Source organism: Odocoileus virginianus, chromosome 16 (assembly GCF_023699985.2).
Source record: "Odocoileus virginianus isolate 20LAN1187 ecotype Illinois chromosome 16, Ovbor_1.2, whole genome shotgun sequence".
NCBI classification, from domain to species: domain Eukaryota; kingdom Metazoa; phylum Chordata; class Mammalia; order Artiodactyla; family Cervidae; genus Odocoileus; species Odocoileus virginianus.
In genome coordinates, this window is record NC_069689.1 from 51320628 (window position 1) to 51336389 (window position 15762).

General features: G+C 50.6%; 1 protein-coding gene across 4 annotated transcripts in view; it reads left to right on the top strand.

The window, feature by feature from the left end:
• The window catches only part of FAM174B (family with sequence similarity 174 member B), a 39136-nt gene that overhangs the window by 5712 nt on the left and 17662 nt on the right, over positions 1-15762 (top strand). The gene's annotated exons all lie outside the window — the stretch shown is intronic.

Sequence of the window (15762 nt, forward strand, 5' to 3'; positions counted from 1 at the left end):
TGCATGTATGTGCATACATGTGTATGCGTGTGCACGTGCGCATGTGTGTACATGTGCGCGCGCATGTGTGTACATGTGTGTGCACGTGTGTGTGTGTGTGTGTGTGTGTGTGTGTGTCTGTGTATGTGTGTGCATGTGTGTGTATGTGTCTCTGTGTGTGTGCAGTTCCACCTGGCTCACAGTAGACCCGCCCTCCTGGGTCTGTTACTGGTTACATGGCTATGAGAGCTGGAAGGAAATCAACAAAGAAGCTGTGTTTAGGAAGTAGAAAACTCCTCCGGGTTTGGATGTCAAGACACGTCTCATGGGGTTGCGTGGACTTGGGGATGACGCGTGTAAAGCCCAGTAGCTGCTGATCAGAACCGTTTGCCCTCCCCCGCCCCACACTCTCTGAGACCAGGTTCTACCCTTTGAGTGCCAGGGGGCATCTGACTTTACTCTGGTGTCTCACGAGCAAGGTGGAGACAAGTCGCAGAGTGCCTCCTGAGGCCATGCGCTCCTTCCCTCGTCCTGGGAAGCTCCCGGCTCTCTTGCCAGGCCAGGTTTCCCCCAAATCTCTGTTGGCTGCGTGCCCAGCCCCTTATTTCAAAAGCTCTGTAAAATCATCCTATCTGAAAGGAGGGTTTGTTTTGGTGCTTCCTGGGGGACGAGGAGGAAGACAAATTCTAGGTGATCTGTTATTGCCCAGCTGTCGCACTTGGATCAATGGCAAAGATACACGCCGTCAGAGCCTGAAGACGCTGGAACCGCGGGAGCTTAGTTAATTACTAAACCAGGCCTTTGAAAAGGAGCCAGAACATTTCCTGCTTCTCCTGGGATCCCCACATGTCCCATTGTTTGTCCCGAGAATGAAAGTTATTTAAGAGAAAATATAGAAGCTTAATACTTTCAGGATTTGGGGGCAAGTATTCTGAAATGTTTTTAGTTATTGCTTGTTAGTGTATAAATATTATTTTAATAAATTGGAGTTTGGGGCAGGGCCCTGGTTACAAAGTTAAACCCCTTTTTATGACTTTGGGTTTGTGGTGCTTGTGTAGCACCAGGAGGTCATTAAAAAAAAAATTTATTGAAGTATGATTGATTCTCAATGTTGTGTTTAATTACTGCTGTGCAGCGAAGTGACTCAGTTATACACATAGATATTCTTTATCACACTCTTTTCCATGTGGTTTATCACAGGCTATTGAAAACAGTTCCCTACGCTGTACCTTGTTGTTTATCAGGAGGTCCTTTTTAATTGCTTGGCTGAAGTTTTGAATTAAGGGGAGAGTGATAGCTCTGAAACGTATCTATCTTAGTTTTTGCTTTGCAAAATGATTTCCTTTTTTTTTCTTTGTTTTCCGGTTCTGTGGAGATAACACAGACATACCACACTATGTAAGTTTCCATGGACAGCATAATGACTTGATTATGTACATCATGAAATGATGACCACAATAAACATAGTTAACATCCATAATCTCTGAGAGATACCCAGAAAGGAAAGAGATAGTTTTTTTTCCTGGTAATGAGGAATTTTGTGGTCTACTCTCTTAGAGACTTGCCTGTCTATCACACAGCAGTGTTAGCTATAGGTGCGGTTCCTTCTCCATCCCCAGGACTTACTGGTCTTCTTGGAAGTTTGTACTTTGATCTAGTTCCCAGGGGTGTTTAATTTTATACACCACAGTGAAGAAACTGTTAAATAGGTCTGACCCAGTAAAAATCCAGATTAAAAGCAAAGAGGGGAGGGAGCATGCCCTTGATTGAGATTTCCACCAGGTTGAAAAAGAGACTGTCAACCAGAGTGAGGTAAGTTAGAAAGAGAAAAACAGATATAGTATAGTAATTCGTATATGCGGGATCTGAAAAAAACTGGCAAAGACGATCTTATTTACAGAGCAGAAGCAGAGACACAGATGCAGAGAAGGAAGAAAACAGATGCATGGACACCAAAGGTGGAAAGGGAGGTGGGGGGAATCGGGAGATTGGGTCTGGCGTATATACACTGTTGATGCTCCATATAATAGCCTCTGTTTTACACATGGTGTAAACGTCCCTGATGCTGGGAAAGACTGAGGGCAGAAGGAGAAGAGGGCCATCAGAGGATGAGATGGCTGGATGGCATCACCGAAACAATGGACATGAACTTGGGCAAACTTCGGGAGGTGGTGAGGGACCACCGTAACCTGGAGTGCTGCGGTCCGTGGGGTCCCAAAGAGTCAGACGAGACTGGGTGACTGATCAACAGCAACAGCAAAATAAACCAGATTGCTGCATAGTCAGACCGTACCGAGAGCTCTACCTAGGGCTCTGTGCTGACCGAAATGAGAAGAAATTAAAAAAACAGGGGGTACAGGTGTACATTTGACTGGTTCGCTTTGCTGTAACAGTGGAAACTAACGCCAACGCGGTAAAGCTTTTTTCCAATGAAAATTTAAAAGAAAGAGAGGAAGTCACGGCATGTGGGAGGAACAAGGTCTCTCAGTGTTTCTTTCCTGGGACGGATTCTGCCTGCTTTGGGGTCATTTGGCCCCAAATGACCAACTATGTCTATAGACCAAAATATGTCTATTTTATCTCCCAAATTCAAATCATCTGGCAGTTTCTGGGCATGGTTTTGGTTGTCATGTTGGGGAGGGGGCATTTTGTGGCTAGAGGTGATGCTGGTGGGCACCCCCAGGGCCCAGGACAGACCCGCTCAACAGAGATGCCAGCCCCAGACACCAGTGGTGCAGGTGGGCGCCTCCTGGTCGTCTCCGTGAGCTGGTCACCCGACTTTTCTGCTTCTGCTTCCCAGGGCTAATTAAAGTGCCTGCTGCTCAGGGCTATCGAGGTGTCTGCAGTGAGACCGGGTCCATCAAGTCCCTGGCTCACCTTTGAGCAGCCAGGTGTCTCCTATTATATTGAAAAAATGATCCTAAACACAGACGTAATTTGTGCCCAACCTTTTGGTCTTGCTTCTGCCAGTCAATGAGGATTCAGCCATGTGACCGGGATCATCAGACAGGTGCATCTGCTTCTGAGGCTTTCAGAAATGAAACTGGTGACTCTTTAGCCTGTGTGAGCCTCCCTGGACACTGAGGACCCCACATAGGGTCTGTCCCCCCCACTACTGAATTTTCCTGGGGATGGAGTGCCTCATGACTATCCTTATTAACAGGCCTGTGGGGCCCCAGGACCTGCTGCTGAGTTCTTCTATCAAATTGGAAAGGGACGAAAATCCCTCTTTAATTTGAACCTGAGCCCTCCGGATTAGCTGACTTTGCTCACAAACTCTCATGTCCACGTACCCATAGAGTCTGGGGGCTTTGCAAACACAGTCTCTTCTTGAGGTATGACGGGGCACCAGTAGGGGTGGGGTGGAGGTCTCCAGTGTCAATGTCTGCAGGAAATTCTGCAAGGAGAGTGTCTCAGGAGGGAAGCCCTCCAGCATTTAAGCAGAGAAGGTTTCATGGGCTGTGAGTGGAATTTGAGTTTTGTGGCTGATGTTTTGGTTCTGTTTACAAAGGGAAATTCTGCAACCATCAGTTTAGAATCATGTTGGCATGGTTTCACTTTTAAAAAATCTGGATTTAATCTAAGGCAATGTGCCAGGAATCCAGACTTCATCCCCAGGGTGCAGGGAGAAGGCAGTCCCTTCTCGTTGGCAGGTGTGGAACAGAAGAGGGGCTGTGGCAGAGCCTGGACAGGCTCCTCAGGCCTGGGAGGGCCTTGGGGGCTTGTAATCTCCGGGGTGTGGGGTTTCTTTGCACTCAGAACTCCACTGGTCTTGCTCCTTCTACCCAGAGTGCAGATGAGGAAACTGAGGCCCAGAAATGGGAAGGGTTTCTCATGCTCACTCAGTGAGTTTGCTGGAAGAGTAAGGCTCTAGACCAGGTGTGCTAATGCTCAGCCTGGTCCTTTCTAGGTCTCCAAGATGTGGTGGGCTTGGCTTTAGCCCCGTCATTTGGGTCTCCCTGGAGCTCAGCTAAGGAGCCAGCAGACAGCATGGCTGAGTGATGGAGAGATCCTTCCAGTGTGTTTAATGAGACCGAGTGTAGAAGGAAATGGCAACCTGCTCCAGTATTCTTGCCTGGAGAATTCCGTGGACAGAGGTACAGCCCATGGGGTCACAAAGAGTCGGACGACTGGGTGACTAACGCTTCCACTTTCACTGGAGGACTAGAAGTGGTGGAAGAAACAGTCAGGGTGAGGGGCTTCCAGTTCAGTTTGGGAGAGGGGACGATGCCTTTGTGTGATTTTACTTGGCAGGTTAAAAACAGTCCAATTCTGTAGGGAGTCATGTGTCAAAAGCAGTACTTGAGAAGTTGCTAAAGGACCTAAGAGCCCCAGGGAGTTTGGTGGGGGACACAGTGGTCAGGGAAAGGCATGTGGGGAGAAGTGAGGAGGATTAGGACTTGATGGGGTGAGAGGAGAAATAGAGGCTCTTCCAGGACCAGCTGGCCAAGCAGGTTTTGCAGTGGACAGTGTTTGCGAAAACGATCACTTGGAAGTCATGCTGACAATAATAATAATAGCAACTAATATTAAGCCCTTACTGTGTAGCAGGCTCTGTGTTACACACTTTATATGTTTCCTCATTCCTCGGAGTGTCCTGTCTGAATCCCGTTTGACAGATGAGTAAATCAAGGTGCAGAGTGATGGGGTGTCTTGCTCTCGGCCGCGAGGCTGGTGAAGGACAGGAGTCTGATTTCTTTCTTTATGGATTTATTTATGGCTGTGCTGGGTCTTCATTGTGGTGTGTGGGCTTCTCACTGCTGTGGCTTCTCTTGTTGCTGAGCGTGGACGCTAGACTGTGTGGGCTTCAGTCGTTGGGGGGCACAGGCTTAGTTGCTCCGCGGCATGTGGCATCTTCCCAGACCAGGGATGGAACCTGGGTCGCCTGTATTGGATGACAGATGCTCAGTCCTTGGACCACCAGGGGAGTCCCAGGGGTCTGATTTCTGATCCAACATCCTCCTCACCTTGGTGAGGGGGTGGTCTGGCAGGGGAGAAGGCTTGGTGAGAAAGAGGGTGACAGAAATGCCACAGAAATGCCAGCCACGCCGCTGGATGTCTCGGCCTGGGGTGGAGAGTTTGGGAGTGCTCTTGAGAAGTGGCTGGCCCTGAGTGGGGCTGGTGGTGGCAAGGGCTGACCCACTGCCGCGTGGCAGGGGCACAGGGATGCTGAGAGGGTCACTGAAGACGTGTGTCACAAGCACAGCGACCCCAGAATTTCCGGGCTGTGTGTGGGCCCCGTGGGTCCACCAGAGAGTCCCTCCTGGTCTTCGTGCTCCTGCCCGTGAACCAGCGGAGCTGCTCCGAGGGCCTTCCCCCCGCCTTTAGCCTCACTGCCCTTGCCTGGCACCTCCCGTGTGGGCAGAGTGGACCCAACCCTTTGCAAACACACTTGGGGAGCTGGAGGAAGGAACAGGTCTTGGGACATTTGCTGTTAGCACGTTTCACGTGACTCTCAAACAGGTCAGACTGGGGCACGCTTCTTTTTCTCTTGGATGGATGAGAGGTGGATCTGTCCCCCAGGGACTGAGGGAAGGAACGGGGAGCGGGTGGAGGCGTCACCCTAATGTTACGAAGAAGAACCCCAAGACCCGTCATTGAGCTGGTTGGGGTTCGCTGGCCTGTGTTGCCTCTGGTCCTGTGTGAATGGAAGCCCCAGGAACACGGGGCCTTCGGGGCTCCAGGCGGGTGTTGGGCTCGGCTGACGATGGTGTCACTTTGTTAGTCCCTCGCGGACGGTGCCAGGAGAGGAAAGGAACTGCTCGGCTGTACAGGTGACGACCAGCACCGCTTCATGGTGCTGGAGCTGCTGCTGAGCAGATCCCAGACCTCAGGTGACCATGCGTACCAGTCTGCCTCTCTGGGCCCATGATTTTAACTGTATTGTTCTCCATCACTCATGCGTGGCACCCAGGGCCAACTAAACCGTGGTCAGGAAGCTAAGTCAGAGGCTGCAGACTGATGGCCCACAGGTGTGTTTTTGTGTTTTGTTTTGATCAGCACAGCATTTTTGTTTTTTCTTAGAGTTGATTTGAAGTGTTTTAGGTGTACAGAAAAGTGATTTAGTTAAACACACACGCACACATCTGTATATTCTTTACCAGATTCTTTTCTGTTATAGGTTATCACAAGGTATGGTAAGTCCCCTATATATGAACCAAGTTGCAAACTTTCTTTAAAATGCAAGCGTGCATTTGCATGTCCAGTCACATCAGGCATGAGTGACACTGCAGCTGTCCCTCCATCTCCTGTTGCCGACGACACTTCAGCTCTCCCATCTCCCAGCTCCGCTCCCTCCTCCACCAGGAACTCTTCTGGCCGGCTCACTCCACGCCAGCCGCTGTAGGCCAGCTGTTGTACTGTACTCCTGTACTTTTCAAGGCCCTATACTGTAAGATTAGAAATGTTTTCTTTATTTTTTGTGTTAGTTTCTGATGTATTATTTGTGTGAAGAATATTATAAACCTATTGTAGTAAAGGGCTGTATCGCCGATTGTGTTAGTTGGGTCCTGAGGCTAACTTTGTTGGACTTATGAACAAATTGGCCTTACGTGCTCTTGAAATGGAACTTGTTTATATGTAGGGGACTTACTGTAGTGAATATAATTCCCTGTTGGTAACTGTTTGTTTTCTAAGTCTGTGAATTTATTTCTGTTTTGTAAATAAGCTAATCTGTGTCATTCTTTTAGATTCCACATAAACACACAGTGTTTTTAACAACTGAGATAATTGAGAACACTTCAAATTGGGAGTCTTCACATGAATATCCAGATCTGCTTTTTTCAACAGATGGGAATATTTATGGAAACACGCCGCCCCTGTAGTGAGTGAGAATAATGGTGTGCGGGGGTGGGGGGAGCTGGGTAGGTGCGATCCCATCTCATCTGGGTTTGCGAGGCCCAGTCTTTGACTTTTCTTGACCCCAGGGCAGAGCGTTGGCTGCATCGCGCCGAGCTGCTTCACTGCTTCCCTGGGCCTTCGGGCTCCGGGGCGTTTGCGTGATTCCTCTTGCTGGGGGCTGCGCTGGTGCAGTGAGCCCAGAGAGGTGGGGAGGGGAGGCCCTGGGTCAGGGGTCGGGCCTGACACCGACGCTCCTGTACCCGGAAGGCTCTGCGGCACCTGTGTTCTGCAGGGATGGCTGGAGCCCTGTTAGCGATGGGCTGCCCGAGGACCTACGCTCCTGCTGCTTTTGTCTCCTGTGACCGAGAGCCTCAAGTTGCCTCTCTGGAGCGGAGCCAGGTGAGATTCAGATCACCCTGGGCCTGGGCTCGGTTCAGCCGCTTTCGAAGGAAGGTGATGGGCAGAGCTTGGGGGCCGTGCCCCAGGCAGGATGGGGAGGAGGCCAGTGACTGGGAATTGTCCCTCAGCCCCCAGCCTTCCCTGGTGGCGCAGACGATAAAGAGTCTGCCTGCAGTGTGGGAGACCCAGCTTGGATCCCTGGCTCAGGAAGGTCCCCTGGAGGAGGAAATGGCAACCCACTCCAGTGTTCTTGCCTGGAAGATCGCTTGGATGGAGGAGCCTGGCAGGCTACAGTCCATGGCGTCGCAGAGAGTCAACACGACTGAGCGACTTCCCTTTTCACTTCCCCAGCCTTGGGTTTGCCACTGAGCCCGAGGTTGACGCCAGGCCGTTGCCCCTTCTTGGGAGATGTAGCACTGTTTTCGCTGTCTCTCCTACACCTGCTTCTTCCCGCCATGGTGGGGCTGGAAAGTGGGTTTGGGGGTCGTGTTCTTTCTCCAAGCTTGCTTGGCTGTCTCGGGAAGGCTCAGTTATGTCACGTCCCGAGGGAGAAGATGTAGGGTAGAGGTCGGAGGTTAGGCACTTCCCTGGTGGCCCAGCGGTTAAGAATCTGCCTGCCACTGTGGTTGATGCGAGTTTGATCCCTGGTCCGGTGACTAAAATCCCACGTGCACGTAAGTCCACGTGCCACAACCACTGAAGCCTGTGCGATTGCCCTGCAACAGAGACCCAGTGCAGCCAAAAACATTAAAAACAGGAAATGCCCGTGTCCTCAGGGCCTCGGAAGCTTTGGCCCAGCGTGAAGGCGGGCAGCTGACTCTCAGCAGCTGCTCGATTCGGCCTCTCCCTTACACATTCCGTTTTCATCTTCTTTATTAATTTTCCAAATGTCAAAGGTGGCGTGTTCCTTGGAACAAGTAGTGTGGTTTCAGCAGAAAGCTGGCCCTTGGGCCATAGAGCTGTTGACTTTACTGGACTTCACAGCGGGCACAGCTCGGGTGGAGGAGAGGCCAGAGATGCTGGGTTTGGTTCTTCCTGTCAGCAGGTGAGCAGGAGGCGGCAGGCAGCCTCTGGGTGGGATGGGGCCGTGGGGGGCGTCACGGGCCATGGGCCTCTCCAGGGAAAGGGTCTCCTGCCTGAGAGGCAGGCCTGACACACCCCTGGCCTGTTTAAATCTTTACCTGAATTACTGCCTTTGAATTTTATTTACTTGTTTATGTGTTTTAAAAATAGCTCATATTACATGGCTTGAAATTCATGAGGAGCCAGGGTGCCCAGTGACCAGGCTCCTTCCCAGCCCTGCCCCTGGGCCACCCAGCTTCCTTCTCCAGATGCTGTCAGCTTCTCGAGACTCTTTTGAGAGAGATTTTATAAATACAGAAATGAATGAATGTGGAAGATATGCATGCACACAGATATATCCATCTTTCCTGTTATTTTTTAGCATTTGTTTATTTGGCTGTGTCAGGTCTTACCTGTGGCACACAGGCTCTTCCTTGCGTCCTGCGGGATGTTTTGGCAGTGCGCGGATTCTCTAGTAACGGCACACGGGCCCCCGAGTGGGCTCCAGCTGTTGCAGAGCAGGGGTTTCAGTTGTTCCGAGGTTCGTGGGATCTTGGTTCCCCGAGCAGGGATCGAACCTGCGTCTCCTTATTGCAAGGCGGGTTCTTAACCACAGAACCACCAGTGAAGTCCCTCTCTTTCTCCTGTTTTTAATGACAGCTTCGTAAGATGTCACATGCCTTGCAGCTCACCCATTTAAAGTGCCCAGATCATGGTTTTGTAGTGCGTTCACAGAGTTGTGCGCCATCTCCTCGGTCAGTGGTAGAAGATCATTCCAGAAAGAAATGTGAGCTTGTTTTCACTCACTCCCTGTCTCCCTCCCACCCCCACCACGGTGAGATCTGCTCCTGGAAACCCAGCTGCACTTGGCAGGTGGCCAACATGGATACGAAATTCAGGTTCAAGGTGAGGACTTGGCCGGAGGCTCCCAGAGAGAGGAGTTGGAAGGACTGAGGTGGGGTTACGGCTCTGGATGCTCGGCCTGTGGATCTGATAGCTGTGCCCCCAGATTGAACTTCTGACAGGAGGTGAGCCCATCCGGCTTTGCGTTGTTCTGTGTGTCTTCGCAGGGGAGGCTGGGCGAGCAGGCCCCTGTCCACGCAGGTCCTCTGGGCTCCCCTCGAGTCCCAGCCTCCAGGGCGCATGGGGAGACCAGCTTCTGAGCAGCTGTCCAGCGAGCCTTTGAGTAAACAAACCCTCTGGCTGTAGGATTACATTTCAGAGGAAAGGAATTGGGACTTCTCCTCTGTCTTGTTAGAAATGTGTGTTTCAGCCCCAGTGGAAGGGTCCTTTGTCTCTTCTAGAGCTTCTCTGGTCTTGCTGGGTCCTGTGGAGCACAAAACTGGCATTTGTTTAAAACCACCGTTCGCTGTCTCTCTCTGGAGGCCTCCTGGTCTAGCAGGACCTGGCACCGGAAGAGAAAAATTACGGCCACAGAGGGGCGTGCTGTTTGGGTGTGCTGTTGAGCATGGGCCAGCCATATCATTTCTCATTTCCCTTCCTTGTTCCCTGAATCTCCCCCTTGTTGGGCAGGGGGTGCTGTGGCTGTTGTGGCAAGCTGCCCTCCTGCTGGTCTTCCCCCCTCCCCGCAGCTGCCCCCAGGTCCAGAGGAAGCAGGTCCGTAACTAGAGACACCAGGATAGGAACCCAAGTCTGACTCTGACCCGGGCCTCTGTCTAGAACCAGATGCTCCCTCTCGAGCTGTGTCCCAGAGGCCGACCCGCTGCCCCCTGGGGATCCTCGGGGGACTTCAGCTTCCCTGTAGCCACGTCCCCTTCGCCCTTTCCTCAGACCAGGGCGCTGATGAATAGCCCCCTGGGAAGGGGCTGTTGGTCATCTTGGAAAACCAGTTGACCGGTAGGCCCTGAACGAAAACTTGGACGGCATCGTCACTGAGATCCTTCATATGTATGGTTCTTTGCCTCTAGAACTAGAAACAAGGGTCTTGGGGTTTTAAAGGGCTTGACAAAATGGGAAAATTCTACTTACACGCGGGTTTGTTGTTAAAATGTGGGAGAATCAGAAGACGGTGTTTAGCATCACAGCTATGCCTGTGTTCCTTTGAGATCTGGTGACGGTCAGAGTTCCTTGATTGTGTGTGACTGAAAGCCCTGGCTGGACGGGCTTTGGTGACAATGAGGGTAGTTTGTTAATGTCAGGAGGGCTGGCATTGTAGGAGATTTGGAGCAGGGTCTCTGTCTCCAGTCTCTCCTGTACCATGTTGGTTTATTTTCCGTTTCTTTTAAAAAAAAACACACTTTTATTTGCATTTTTTTTTGTGGCATTTATTCCCGGGCCGTTAAGTTTTTATTTCTTGAGTTTCTTCCAGGGTATCTTTTTCTCCGGTATGACCCCCTCTTTTGGCTTAGGAACACTCTGTTCTTTTTCAGTGAGGATCCTCTTTGTGTGGCAGGGAGAGCTCAGGTTGATCTGACCCTGAGTTCTGTTAAGTCCTGCTCTGTGTTTTGGGGGCTTGGTTCACCTGGACCTGCTCCATGATCAGAGAATCTGCATCTAAACGTGTAAATTCAGCACCACTCTCTGCATTTCTGAGCTTGTGCTGTCCAAATTCAGCACTGTTTTTGCACTAGTGACCCTTCATCCAGCCCCACTGTTTGGCCCATGCACGCCTGCCAGCTCTACCATTGTGTCACTGGAACGACACACATCTCGCCTTTGAAGTGACATCCGTCACATTCATGGTGGTTTTCCAGATGTGCATACTCTTCACGGCCTGAGCAGCTTCACGGGTGTTCTTAAAGTGAATGCGAAGATTTGAACCTCTTAATTTGCATGATTTTGTGGGGTTTTCTGGGTCAGGTGAATAGCAAAACGTTTTTAGAGGTCACCTCAGAAACTGCTTACCGGAAAAGGATATTTTCCATTTCTAGAAGGTGGCGAGGTGACTCTTACTTGGGTGATTCCCTGCCTCCTTTCCTGCCTGCCTTGCAAAGGTCACTGGCTCCGATTAGTCACACACTCCCTCCAACCTTCCAGTCATGGCCTCGGGGTTGCAATACACTGATTTTGACTCAGACTTAAGGCCCAGGTCCACTCCTGGAACTGGGGGTGTGGCCAGTGGTCAGGCCTTCTCATCCCCTAGGGACCATAGGGCAGGGGAATTCACAAAGGATACAGATGCCCAAAGGAGGGAGGAGATGGAGGCTGGCCTGTCCCAAACCAACTCATGTCCGGAGGGAGTCAGTATTAGAAAGAGTTTATTATAAGCAGTCTGCCCCGATAGCTTTGAAATAGGAACGTGTGAGCTGTGGTAAGCAACAAGTTGCAGAAAAATGCATACCAAGGGCATTCCTGGTGTTTACGTGGAGGCAGACTCTAGTGGAGTGTGGAGTGAGCTTGCAGAAAGAGTGAGTGGAGAACTGGAGCCTTCCTCTTGGCCGGCGTGAGGTGGTTCAAGGTGACCCTCCAGGGAGGTTTGTGCTGCGGCAGCCCTTGGTCCTCGGTCGTGGGGACGTCGACCTCTCTGAGCAACACGGAGATAACATTTCTGCCTTATGTGTGTGCGTGTGTCCTAGGTCCCTTCAGTCGTGTCCGACTCTGTGACACTATGGATTGCAGTCCACCAGGCTCCTCTGTCCATGGGATTCTCCAGGCAAGAATACTGGAGTGGGTTGATGTGCCCTCCTCCAGAGGATCCTCCCAATCCAGGGACTGAACCTGTGTGTCTTGTGTCTAACCTGCATTGGCTGATGGGTTCCTTACCACTAGCATCACATGGGAAGCCCGTTGCCTCATAGGATGATTTATGTTTTGCGTGTGATCTTAATGTTAATTGATTAGCTAGCACTCAGGAGGAGCTCACCTCTTAGGGAAAAGACGAGTTAGATCAGAGATCCCTAACCCTAACTGGCTCATGCCTGTTAGGAACCTGGGGGCACAGCAAGAGATGAGCAGTGGGTGAAATCAAAACTACTTTGCCCCTCCCCACTTCCATGGAAAATTGTCTTCCATGAAGCTGGTCCCTGGTGCCAGAAAGGTTGGGGATGGCTGTGTTAGAGCATTCTGAAGAGACAGCAGGCCTTGGCGTAGTTGTATACGCTCTCAGCGAGTCTATTTCCCCTTATCTCACGTCTTCCTCTCCGAGGCAGGATGACTCCGTTCTCTGATTCTAGGACAGTGAGGCTCAAGAGTCAGAGGGTCTGCAGGAAATGCCGATCGACCCTGTGCATGCATTTCCCTGCTTCTGACTCACACACAGTAAAGAAACAGCCCACCTTTCAATCTGAGAAGCACACGAGCCATCCCCACCCCTGCCCCATCCTTGCCGACTCCCGCTGTATGCCGTGGTCTCCCTCCAGAGCTCCCTTCTGCCAGCTTCACAGCTCCTGCCACGGGTGAAGCTGAGTCTCTTTCAACCTCTCCCAACCCTGGTTTCCCCTTGTTAACAGACCCAGTAGCAAAACAGCAGGAATTATTCCTCTTTTGTGAAGGGTGTCGTGTCTCAGAGAGTTGTTGGGAATGCAGTATCTTCATTGTTTCAGAACTGGTGTTTGATGTATGTGTGAGGGTTCCTGCAGAGGGTTATTAGATGGGGTTTTGCAGAGAAATGGAACCAAGAGTGTGTGTGTGTGTGTGTGTGTGTGTGTGTGTACACATACAGGCCAGACATCTAAGACGAGCTAAGATTTCAATTCTGAAGGCAGGAAAAAAAAAAGTATGATGTCCCAGCCCCCAGGCAGAGGAATTCTCTCTTCCTTGTGTGAGGTCAGTCCTTCTTGTCTATTCAGGCTTTTGACTCATTGGGCAAGGCCCAGCTGCACTGGGGAGGGCAATATGGTTTGCTCAGTCTACCGATTCCAGGGTTAACCTCAACCAGAATCACTCTCATGGACACATTCAGAAATAGTGCTTAAGCGTTTATTGAGGTACTCTGTGGCCCAATCAAGTCAATGCATAAAATTAACTGTCACACTTTTGGTGTAATCTTGAGGTTTAAAATTATCTTCTCAGGTGACCTGGTTTGGAGTGGCTGGTGTTAAAGTAAGTAGGCCATGGTGTTCTAGAGGCTGGGTTGTGTTCCAGCTTCTCCCATGAGTAAGTGTTCAGGGGTCTTATTTTAAGCTCAGTAGGTTAATTTTCTCATCACAAGACTCTGTATAAGCAGTCAGGAAGAAGGAAGGTGATTCTGTGGGTGATGGGGATTCATTCCCGTGAAGCAGGGCTGAAGTCAGAGCCCCAGAACCTTCTCCCAGGGTCAGCAGCCAGTCCTGTTCCAGAACCAGTGACTAAGTCAGGTTTCAGGTTCCAAGTGCAGCCTGAGGTTTACTGTCCAGATTTTGCATTCTGTCAGCCTCATGATGTTTGAAACATGGTTCCCAACAGTGGTGACTTCATCCAGAAATCATCTGGGTGCTGGTCTCTCTGGGCATCTATAGGAGCCTTCTTGAGCCGTCGGGTCCACGGGCCGTCCCCTGGTCTAGTGTTCCGGATGCTTGTGCAGGCGTGTGTGCCCAGCGGGCAGCCCTGCTCTCCACGCAGCTACCAGAAGGGCAGGGCCTTTGCAAAATCAGGTGATCCTCCCAACAGCTGTGACCCATCAGGGCGGAGATAGGAGACTTCGGAGAAAGGAGTGGTGTGTGGGTCAGCATACTTCTGGGGCTTGACCCTAGTCTAGAGGGCTCGGGGGCGGGTGGTTTTCCTTGTGGCTTTGTTGTGGGTTGCCTGGGGCGTATGGAGCCATTTCTGGGCTTAAATGTCTCCATCCAGTGTTGGAAATTAAATTGGGCAGGGTTTGTAACTTTCTGAGGCAGAATAAAAAGATCTATTTTACTCCATTGCCAGGAGGTGGAGGGAAAACAAGAATCTTGATGGTGAGAATCTGGACTAGCGGGGTTTATCATGTTAGCATTTAAGCTCCCACACAAACCTGCTTCCAAAATACTGCTGTCCTGTGGCCCTCTTATCTCTTAACCACCTGGCTTGGTGTTTGCACCTTGCTGCACCGTGCTTGAAATCCATGTGGTTACACACACACACACACACACACACACACACACACTGCCTGTGATGGAAGCAGGATGACAGATTGCTTTGTAATGAGGCTAGGGGGTTGTCAGGCTGTATATCTGATGCCCCAAAGTCTCTACCCAGAGAACCATGGGCAGCAAATACTGTAGGCTATGTAGGCTTTATGTCAAAGGTGTAGATAAATATATATATTTTCTATGTAAATAATCCTTTCACAAATCATGTTTTTGACGAATAATACTAGGCAAGAAAAGAGCTTCCCTGGGCTTCCCTGGTGGCTCAGGCAGTGAAGAATCTGCCTGCAATGCTGGAGGCTCTGGTTCGATCTCTGGGTTGGGAAGATCCCCTGGAGGAGGGCCTGGCAACCCTCTCCAGTCTTCTTGCCTGGAGAATTCCATGGACAGAGGAGCCTGGCGGGCTACAGTCCATGGGGTTGCAAAGAGCTGGACACAACCGAGGGACTAACACTCTCTGTCTTCAAGAAAAGAGCAAGTTGCTGTTCCAAAGAAATTCTTACTTGAAGGTGAACTTCTATCTTCACTGTTTTGCAAACTTCTTGAGGAGTTTTGTGCACTAGGGACCAAGAGACCCTGCACATATCTTTGACATGGTCTCTATGCACATATGGCTTACGGCCTGTGGGAAGATTTAGAGAATGTGATTCTTCAGTGCCCTATTTGTGATTTGGGGGTGGTGGTGGTTTGACTGGTTTCTCATAGACAGTTTCAATTTCTTTTTGTTTTTAAAGAGGGACATCAGAGGATACAAGGCATTTGGGATAAAGTTCAAAATAGTGGGGAAATAAATGCCTAGAGCATCAGTAGTCATAAAATAATATTGTTCCCTGTGGCATCGTAAACTCTCAGCGTGGCCTGATCAGTGCTGCATGCTTCATATAGAAGGTCTGACACTAGAGACTGAAAAGCTTGCTCAGCAGTTTCCAGGGGGCCCCTGGTGACCGTCTACCATCCCAGAGGTAAAAGCCTAGGGTTACAGCTCCCGATACTCGTAAATCCTTGTGATGGAAGCAATACTGATGTGTCCAAGTTCTTGTCATATGAGAGAGGCCACAGTGCATTTAGCTCCTCTTTGTTGATTCGTTTTTTAAAATTTATTTGTTTGGCTGTGCTGGGTCTTAGTTGTGGCACACAGGATGTTTTAGCTGGGGCATGTGGGCCCTAGTTTCCCTACCCGGGGTTGAACCCCACCCCCCTGCACTGGGAGCGCGGAGTTTGGGCCACTGGACCACAAGGGGAGTCACTCCTTGTTGATTCATTTCACCAGCAGTCCTGTTTGCCGAAAGCCTGCTGCGTGGGCTTATTGAATGCCTCGTCTCACTTCATCCTCCCTAGGCTGTGAGGCCCAGACCCTGCCCTCAGCCCATTTTGTTTATGAGGATGCTGAGGCCTCGGGAGATTGACCGACTGGCCTGTGATCACACAGGTAGAAGGTGGCCAGCCTGGGTTCTGATTGCCCGGACTGGCCCTTGGGCAG